General features: G+C 44.1%; 1 protein-coding gene across 6 annotated transcripts in view; it reads left to right on the top strand.

Annotated features, from left to right (window-relative positions):
- Positions 1-9,575: 9,575 nt before the first annotated feature.
- Positions 9,576-9,763, top strand: part of Mkl2 (MKL1/myocardin like 2) — a 235,419-nt gene continuing 235,231 nt past the window's right edge. For 5 of the 6 annotated variants that reach the window (XM_023704379.1, XM_023704374.1, XM_023704378.1 and 2 more), the window contains exon 1: positions 9,576-9,613. The gene's annotated coding sequence lies outside the window, so the exon portion shown is untranslated. The other variant, XM_023704375.1, reaches the window with a different exon arrangement.

The following is a 9,763-nucleotide window of genomic DNA, read 5'->3' as shown; positions in this document are numbered from 1 at the left end:
CTTCCTCCCTTCCTTCCTCTTTCCTTCCTTTGTCCTCCTTTCTCTTTCCCTTTCTTTTCCTTTCTTTCCTCCTATCTATGCAAAACTTTTCTTTATACCAAACTACTCTTTTTTTGTTTGTTTTATATTTTTTAGGGAAGGTTCACAGGGTGTTCAGGGTCTCACTGACAGATCAGACTCATAGTGATCCTCCTGTTTACAGTCTCCCAAGAGCTGGGATTACAGGCATGTGCCACCACGCCCAGTCTCAATTGCTGTCTCAGTGCGCTCCGGGGCCTGGAGCTGGCATGGCAGGCCTGAGGATCGAACCCGTGGCCCCTGAGCCTGCTTGCAGCAGATTAAAGCCTGCTTGCAGCAGATTAAAGTACTAAAAAAGCAGATTAAAGTACTTTTTGGCCGACCCAAACTACTCATTTGAATTTATCTCTGCAGGGTTCATTCTAACATTAAGCTTCCTTACTTAAAACTCTTTGATTTTATTCTTAATTGAAGGACTAGTGTTTAAATCCTTTTTGTTGTTTCGCTTTGTTTGTGCTATCTCCCTTGTCCTCCCCTTAAATCTTGATAAACTATGAAATATACTCCCTTTTTATGCTGGTCTTTTTTCCTTTCCCTGGAAATGGTTGAAGTAAGGACACAACACTGAACCCTACATATTGCCATCAGAAGTTTCGCAACATAGAATTCACTTGATTTCATGGTCCTTCTTAGCTCAAAAAGCACTAATTACAACTTGATATTTTATCAGCAGTGGGATGCAGGAGGGTCAGCCCAGGCCCTGGAATGTGAGCTCATTGTTCCAGCCAAATGAGTCAGATGAGATGGGAATGAAAATTTACTTGAGCACTTGTGTGTCACCATGGTTCTAAAGACTAAAGGGAAGCTTATTTTCCGCTCAAGTCCTCTAGAGAAAATTCACTTTGTAGGCTTCTTGCTTCATCTGTCGGCCTCTCTCATGGAGGCACCTTGTCTCTTGCCAGCCATCAATGATTTCTGGTTTCCCCTCCTCCAATATTCTGTCTTGCTCTTGCTCTCGCTCTCTTTCCCTCTCCCCCTCACTTTCTCTCTCTTTCCTATAAATTGAACCCAGGACCCATACACTTAGCTACATCCCCATTTAAAAATTTTTGTTTTTATTTTGGATAAGGTCTTGCTAAATTGCTAAATTACCCATGCTGGACTCAAGCTTGTCCTCCCCTGCTGCAGTTTCCCCAGAGTGCTGGGAGCACACGCCAGTGCCACCATATCCAGCTTCCCCTTTCTTTCTGACTTTCCATCCTTATTTCCCCTTCCACAGATAATTTCCACCTCTAAGTGGTTCCTACCACAAACTTTTCAGCCTCAGTCTTTGGAATTTTTTTCAATCAGAAAAGCCACACTTACGTTTTCCTTTATTTTGTTATCTGAGGTTTGGTTTTTCTCTTAGGTTCCCCGCCTTAACACCCTCAGTTTGGGGAAATTTTTTGCTTTTCCATCCTTTCGTAACATTGTAGACTTGTTTAGCATAAAACCTCAAAGAATGCTTCACCAAAACCCCCAATTTTGCCTACTGCATTCCGGATATGTGAAGATAAGTAAGGGTGGACCCTATTTACTCACCCTGATGGCCTAGACAGAATTATTATTCCAAACTCAAGCGCCTGATTCTGTGAGGTCCTCTTGGGGAGAAAGAAAATAAACCTGTTCTAGGTATTATTCCTTCTAGTGTTACCCACAACTCCACAACCCTGCAGGCCTATTTGGCTGAGATCCTGCCTCTCTTAAGTAGAGGTGGAGTTACCATTAGCAGTAGCCTGGCCTAACCCTAAATGAACTCAGCCCCTTTCCCTGTAGAGAGGAGAAGTCAAATCAATGAGCAGAGCACTTATTTTTTTAGTTGTATTAGGGAGCTTCAGCGGGATGGCTTTGGTAGGTTCAAAATTCCTGAGGAGCCTCTAGGTAGCTTCCTGGGGATATAGGGGTGCTAAATCATTGCTGGGGCATAGAACTACCACAAGACAATGAAGAATTCATTGTAAGAATTCCAAAATGCTATCCATTCTTGGAAGGAGTGTTTAGCAGAGTCACATAGGGTTGATGAGAAGAGAGGAAGATTGTGTAATAATATTAATGATGATATGATGGAGATACAGAGTAGTAGTAGTTGCTGTTGTTGTATGAGAATGTCATGATCCCAGCAAAGGTGGCTGGAATCTCATTCAATTTTCCTTTATAAGCCAGGCAATAACTTAAGTTTCCATCTTTTTGAATTCTTATAATTGTGTCACACAGCACACACAGCACAGTTATTAAGTACTATCAGTAGTCCTATTTGATGTCTGAGTATCTGAGGTTCAGAGAGATGAAGGACTGTGTGGTAGTGGCACAGCTGCAAGGTAGCAATGATTGAATGAGAACCCAAAATGGCTTCTTGTAAATACTTCACCGTGTGGTCTTACTGGTGGATTCTGTCTTGTAGGCTGTAGGGCTTTGGTTTTGCTAAGTTTTCAGGTGGCTGTGACTGATGTTTTGGTACAACTATTCCCAATGCTTACCTCATGACCCAGAGAGAGGAGGCTGAGACTCCACCTTCTAGATGGTTGCCACGTAATGGTGGATGCACCCAGTCACCAAGTACTACATGGTGTTGTGCTGTGGGGGATGAAAGAGGCCATCAACCAAGTATTTAAGGATCCGCAGGGGTTTGGAAACATGCAGTAAGGAGGGAGGGCAAGCATACTGTACAGATTGTGTGGTGCCCACCATGCTAAGCAGCTTGATGTGGCTAGAAGACAGAATTCAAGGTGAAGGGGAGACAAAAGCCAAAAGAAAGCGGGGGGAGGGGACTTGCATGAACCGGCTAGGCCCTTGGACTCTAGATTCAGAAGGACCTGTGTCTGAATTCCAGTTCAGCCACATGCTACATGTGTGACCTTGGGCTGTGCCTTATGACTTTCTAAGCTTCAATTTTCATATCTGGAAAGCAGAGGCGATAATACTATGTTAGGTTAATAGCCGGTATACCTGGTCTTGAGTCACACAGTTGATGATCAGATTTATCAAGATATACATCTACTTTCTATTACACGTAAAGCTTTGTCATTCATAGAGCATCTCTATATTCTCACTTAATTTTGTAGTTTTAAAAAATTTTATGTATTTGGTACAGGGTCTCACTATGCAGCTTGGACTCATAGTAATCCTCTGTTTTCAGTGTCAGGCATGTGCCACTATGCCCAGACTCAATCATCGGCTCAGTGTGCCTGGTGGGGGGGAGGCCAGCTTGGCATATACCAGGGATGGAACCCTGGTCCCTGTACCTGCCTAAGCAGGCACTTAGTCTGCTGAGCTATCTCGCTGGCCCTTCTCACTTAATTTTGTATGATCCAGATCACTACCCTGATTGTTTTATGATATTTCTATCTCTGTAACTGTCTTCCTCAGCAGATGTGGCCCTCAGCATTAGGGGTCATATTCTACTCTATCATCACTAGATGGGACTATTACTCTCTGCAGGAGTCTGGGGCTTGCTAGTGACTCAGAATGGTGGAGAGCACCAGAAAACTTCAGAGGTTCCATCCCAGATGTATTGACTTGGAATCTTCAGAATGGTATTTTAGGTTTTACCTCTTATTTAGCTATATAAATCAATGAGTAAGTCATCATACTACATGTAAAATCAGCCTTTGGTGTGCATGGACCATTGGTTACTGGACCTCCTCCCCATATATTCCAAAATCTAGGCATGCTCAAATCTTTTATATAAAGTGCCATAGTATTTGCATATAATTTTTGTATGCTTTAAATCATATTGAAGTTATAATACTCAATGCAATACAAACACTATATAAATAGCTGCACTGTATTATTTGGTCTTTCCTTTCTTTCTTTCTTTCTTTCTTTCTTTCTTTCTTTCTTTCTTTCTTTCTTTCTTTCTCTTTTTGTGGAACTGGGGATTGAACTCAGGCCTTTGCACTTGCCATGGAAGTGCTTATTCCACTGAGTCATCTCCCTGCCCCCTACACTGTATTATTTGGGAAATGATCACAAGAAAAATGTTTATACATGTTCACTACAGATGCGAGTTTAGACAGTTGTCTTTGTTTGGATCAGTAAATGCAAAACCTGGTAACTGCATCAATCAGGATAGCACAGGGCATGCTACAACAATCCTCAACCTCCAAATGTAATGACTTAAAACCACAAAGGTATATGTTTTACTCACATAATACATTCATGATAAATTGGGTGGAGGCTATGCTCAGTATAGCAATCATCACCCCAGGCAGTACTATTGGCCCTGCCAGCCAGCCAGCCAGAGCTCTAGTAGGTCTCACAGTGGCGTTAAATACTTTGGCCTGGAAGTGACACATATTCCCACCACTCACTGGCTAGGACTAGTCACATGACCTAACCCAAATGGATCAAGAAGTATAATGCTACATGCTCCCAGAACTATTGCAAGACAGCACAAATGACTACCAGACTATGAAGCAGGTCTTATGAATTTCATTTTGCAGTGAGACTTAAAAAAGGATATTTCAGGCCAGATAGCAAATATGGAGCTGGATTAGGTTTTTTTTTTTTTTTTTTAATATCTTCTAGCATAAGGCCATACTTAACACACACACACACACACACACACACACACACACACACACCTCAATGAGGCTAAATGGTCCAAGGCATTAAACTTAGTGGTTAAAATCCTGGAATCTGGATGGTCTCCAGACCTATGGCTCTGCCACTTACAAGTTGTGTGAGCTGAGCCAGTAAGAGACCACTTTAGACCCATACAGGAGACAGTCAAGGGATGAGCAGGGCCCCCAGAAGGATGTGTTTTCTAGAATGAAGTGTTTTGAACAGGTAGGGCTTAGCTGAGCACTGATGGGGAAGAAGGATGGGTGTAAAGGTTGTACAGGACCTGAGCTCCAAGCATAGCCACACGAGCATGCATGCCTGTTGCCCATAAACTGCTGCCTTCTGCCCTGTATCACTGTGAACATTTGACTGCAGAAACAGAGAAGCCAGCTGAAGTTAGTCACATGCGTTAGCTCACCCTGGAATCCAGGGCCTTGTAGGTCTGGAGTCGGTCCAGCAGCAGGATCTTTAGGCTTTTCTGCTCTCTTCTCTGCCATTTAGGCACTCTCTTATGACTGGTTTCCATTGCAGTTGTGGGCAAAGCCATTGATGGCAGCAGAGATTCCATGCAAAGAAGGGATAGTATACTAGCTTTGCTGGATCTTTCTCTGGTAGCACCAAAATGTTTCCCTTCCCATTATCCCTGGCAAATCTCTCTTTGGCCTGTGAGGTTTCAGGATTTGTGTGTGGAAATGCCAGCTACTTTAAAGAAAAGGGAGAGTGCAATAGAGGATGTTAGGTATCCCACAGAGTCATTAGGAGAGCTGAAGAAGAGAACTGGAGGGTAAGCTTCTAGGAAAAATGCCCCAAACCACACAGCAGAGTTCGCCAGATGAACTAACCACCACTCTGTCTTTGCTGCCCTGAAGCTCTGGGTGCCAAGAGTTTGCTCTTCCTGCAACCGCTGCTGCCGTCAGCACCAGGCCACTTCTCTATCAGGAGCATGACCCTGCAACCACCATCGTCAAAAGCTGCCAGAGTCACATCAACAGAACTGTCTCATGCCAGGATTTAGCCACACGAGGCCTCTCTGACTGGCAGGACCTGCATCATATTCCTTGACCTACCTGAAAAGGAAGCAGGAATTTGCATCTTCATATCTATTTTGGGGTACAGGGACTTATGATAGAAGATATTTTTCAAATACAGATAAGCTAGAGATGTGACAGTTGTCTATGACAGCCTGCCCACACCCGACTGGGCAAAGGGGTAGGATTCTATAATGAGCTTGAATTAACCAGTAGGAAAGGGTAGACATCTGGGGACCAGCGGCTTCAGCCACAAACCCTTATGCTTTGGCTTGGTTCACTCCTTCCCAGTGTTGGCATGTGCTCAGGGTGCATTCACCAGTTAAGATGCTGCCAAAGGTGCATCCTGCCCTTGCAACCACAGACACTATTTCTTGCCGATCCATCTGTGTTGCCCGACTCCAGAATGTGGTCCCCTCTCCCGCTTGCCTGTTTGGCTCTGATGCAGCACTCACTTCAAACAAGTTCTTTCCTGCCATTGTGTCCATTCATTGGGATGTGGCCATTTCTCTTTTTTCCCCTTTTGTTCTACTTATTACATTATATTTCAGTAGTTATTGACCCAATTAATTATTTCATAGCCCTCTCCCTCTAGGCCGTTCAAGTGATGAGAGGACAAAATATGACTGTTTTGTTCTTAGCCACTAACACATTACCTGACACTTAAGGGCTTAATATATTTTATTGAACAAATGAGCATTAAACAAATCCCATTATAGGGATATACAAAATCCATCTTGGATCAAAAGGCATTTTATATCATATACTCCTAAACTTACACCATATACCCTATATCCTCGGAAGTATATAGACTAAAATCACCCAACTTTTTTTCAAACAATACCTTCATAGATCTTGCTATGTTCAGCTCTTTCCTGTAAGGAATTCATTGCTATTGATGGGAACATGTTGTATGCTATGGTTGAAACCTGAATTTGGGGTACTAAACCTTGCCCCTAGTCATATTATTGTGGTGTTACTAACTCTCAACCTTGCAGTAATTCACTTAAGAAATTGCAACTAAGTTATTTTTTTCTTTTGTTTTTGCTTATGGAGGAATTAAGTTAAATCTTTTTAAAAATGAGTGGATTTTCTTATATAAGGGGAGCTCTTTATAAAATAGGCTGCTACTGTTCAAGGAAACTGGAAAGCAAGAGCTTTGAGGTAGTGGTTTCCTTGATTAGGAGGAACTGCTGGGGTAATTTTTGTCCATTAAAAAAAAAAAAATCACTGTTTCCATTGTGCTGGAAACTAATTTTACTCCCATGTCTAAGCACATCTTCCAGTGTGATTTGGAGTTTATATTGGGAGATGAGGAAAGAATAAATATCACAGAGACTCATCCATGGTAATAAAAGCTAAAATTTACCGAATGGTTAATTTGCATGAGGCATTTTCATACACTGCTTCAGATACATTAAGTTGGTTAATCCTCCCAACAGCTTAAGTATGCCCCTTCTTAAAATAAGAATCTTGAGGCACACTCCACCCCAAGGGGAACATACAGATCTTAGGCTAGAGCCTTGACCTCAGGGGATTTTTTACATTTTCTATGTTATAAAACTATCGGCTTTGGGGGACAGACAAGAACTTTATTGGTCATGCAGGTCAGTTTGTGTTTGCAGACAATCAGACCTGTGTGGAACCCTAACTCTGTTACTTAGCAACTACAAGCCCTTAAGCAAGTTCTCTTATCTGAGAAATGGGAACAATCATAATTTTCATGTGGGAATTTGTGATGGCTAATTTTGGGCATTGACTACACTGGATAAAGGACACCCAAGTAGCTTCTAATATATTATTTCTGGGCAAGTCTATAGAGTGTGTTTCTAGAAAAGATTGTAATTTGAATCAGAGGATGACTAAGGAAGAGAAGATCTCTCATCTCAAATAGTTCAGGACCTGTATAAAACAAAAGGTAGAGTAGAAAAAAAAGGTAAATTTTCTCTCTATTCTTGAGTCAGAACACCAGTCTTTCCCCTTGAACATCAGAACCCCAGATCCTCTGGTCTTTGAACCCTGAGACTTGTACAAACAGCTCCAAAGTCTCTCAAATGTTCAGCCTCAGGCTGAGCTACACTATTTAACTCCTCTGGTTCCTAGGCCTTGTGACTTGAATTAAGTTAAGTAGCCAACTTCCTGGCTTTCAGCTTGCAGACAGTCTATCAGAGAGGACTTCTAAGTCTCTAAACAGATCCCCCTATATATCTATGTCTATTTCTTATGGGTTCTGTTTCTTGGGGGAACATTGACTAATATAAGGTTGTCAGGAGAACTAAACAAGTTAAATAAAAAAAAAAAAAAAAGGAGACCTGGAACTCTGTTCCACATCTTGTAGCTGCATGTTGAATGTGACTTCTGCTTTGCATCCCCTCTTCTACCTAGTAGGGTGGGTCATGTTGGTTTGTAGAGGGGGTATCCATATGTTTTGGCTTGGAGAGAAGAATTATCACTAGGGAGAGTGGACATGGTGGGCTGGCATTTGCTGACACGGATCGTACCATCAGGCAGACCCTGGGACAGGCTAAAGGGATAAACCACAACCTTCAAGGCTTCTGATTTTCAGCAGCTGGCCCAGAAGAGCTAACTCCTTGTGGTTTGTAGAACAGAAGCATCCCACAAGGCAGTGCTGAGTCCTGAACTCAGACTTAGGTTCACACTCTGTCTCACTCTGAATATTGTTTTAGTTCCTTCATGTGCAGAATTGAAATAATGTTGGTATCCACTTTAATAGGTCCATAATAAATGTTAGCCCCTCTTCTTTAGAAACATTTAGTTATTTATTTGGCAGAACCGGGGATTGAACTCAGGCCCTTGCGCTTGCCAGTCAAGCGCTTATTCTACTGAGCTATCTCCCCGGCCCCAGAAACAATTATTATGCTAAGATTCCAACCCCCTCCCTCTAGTGGATGTCGTCTCCCTAAAGTCACGCATATTCTGGTCAATGTCTTGTGTAGCATTTTTTTTTTTTTTTTTCTTTTTTTGGCGGAACCAGGGATTAAACTCAGGCCCTTGCGCTTGCCAGGCAAGCACTTATTCTACTGAACTATATTCCCCGGCATTTTTTTCTATTCTGCTTTCTATCAGCGAAATGTCTAAGGCAGCAACAAACCAAAATGTAGTCACATCGTTTTTCGGGGCCTTGTTTAGCGTCTTACACAGGAATCCCTCAGGAAATTTGAGGAATAAGAAGCATTTTATTGTCATCACCTCCACTGTGTCCAGGATTGTAGCAAATGACCTCCTAGAGGTGCCTCTTGTCACCTTGCGTTGGCTTTGGGGGAAACTGAGGACTGGGATTCAATCGCAGCATCCACAGGCAAGGAAGGACAAAGCCTTGGGATTGTTATGAAGGTGGGACTGAGGCTTTGTCATGGGCATAACATGAATAATTCCCGATTCCAACTCGAGCTCTGCCGTTTCCGGTGTGACCCAAACCAGGTATTTCACCTTGCCAAGCTTCCAGCCTTTGCTCTCATGAATGGAAAGGAGGGTAACACCCCTTTTCTGGAGCGTCGGGGTGGAGGGACAGTCTGGATCCAAATGGAGTTGTTAAAGTACTTGGCACGCAGTAAGCACTCAACGCCTGGTTCCCCATGGTTTCCATCACTGGGGTCTGAACCTCTGCATAAGTGCAAAGGTCTAGGGCCCTACGCATGCGCATGCGCGGCTGGTTGGCCAGGTGAGAGGGAGGCGTTCGTCCAGTACCTGGCGTTTAACCCTTGGCGGTCACGGGTGTTGTATAGAATTGATACACAGGTGGGAATGAGACGGGGCGGGAAATCGCGAAAACCAGCAGACCAGACCCGGGGTAGGGGAGGGCGGCATCTGCGGAGCACAACTCGTACAATCCAGGCCGGGGTCCGCGCAGCGTGGAAGGGGCGGGGGAGCGCAGGGCAGAACAAAGTCTCGCGAGATCTTGCGGCGGCGGCAGCGGCGGCGGTGGCGGCGGCGGCGTCTGGGAGGTGAGCGGCGGGCGGTGGCGGCGTTGTCGGCGGCAGTTGGGGGCTAAAGAGGGTGAGAGCGCCGGAGGACGAGGCCGGGCCTGGGGAGCGGGGCGGGCAGGCGGGCAGGTCGCGTCCTCACGGACCGCCTTAGCCCGCCCCGCGGCTGCC

The sequence above is a fragment of the Octodon degus genome, unplaced genomic scaffold (genome assembly GCF_000260255.1).
Source record: "Octodon degus isolate 3935 unplaced genomic scaffold, OctDeg1.0 scaffold00195, whole genome shotgun sequence".
Taxonomy (NCBI): domain Eukaryota; kingdom Metazoa; phylum Chordata; class Mammalia; order Rodentia; family Octodontidae; genus Octodon; species Octodon degus.
The sequence above is the reverse complement of the archived record's forward strand: the minus strand, read 5'-3'. Positions and strand labels throughout refer to the sequence as shown.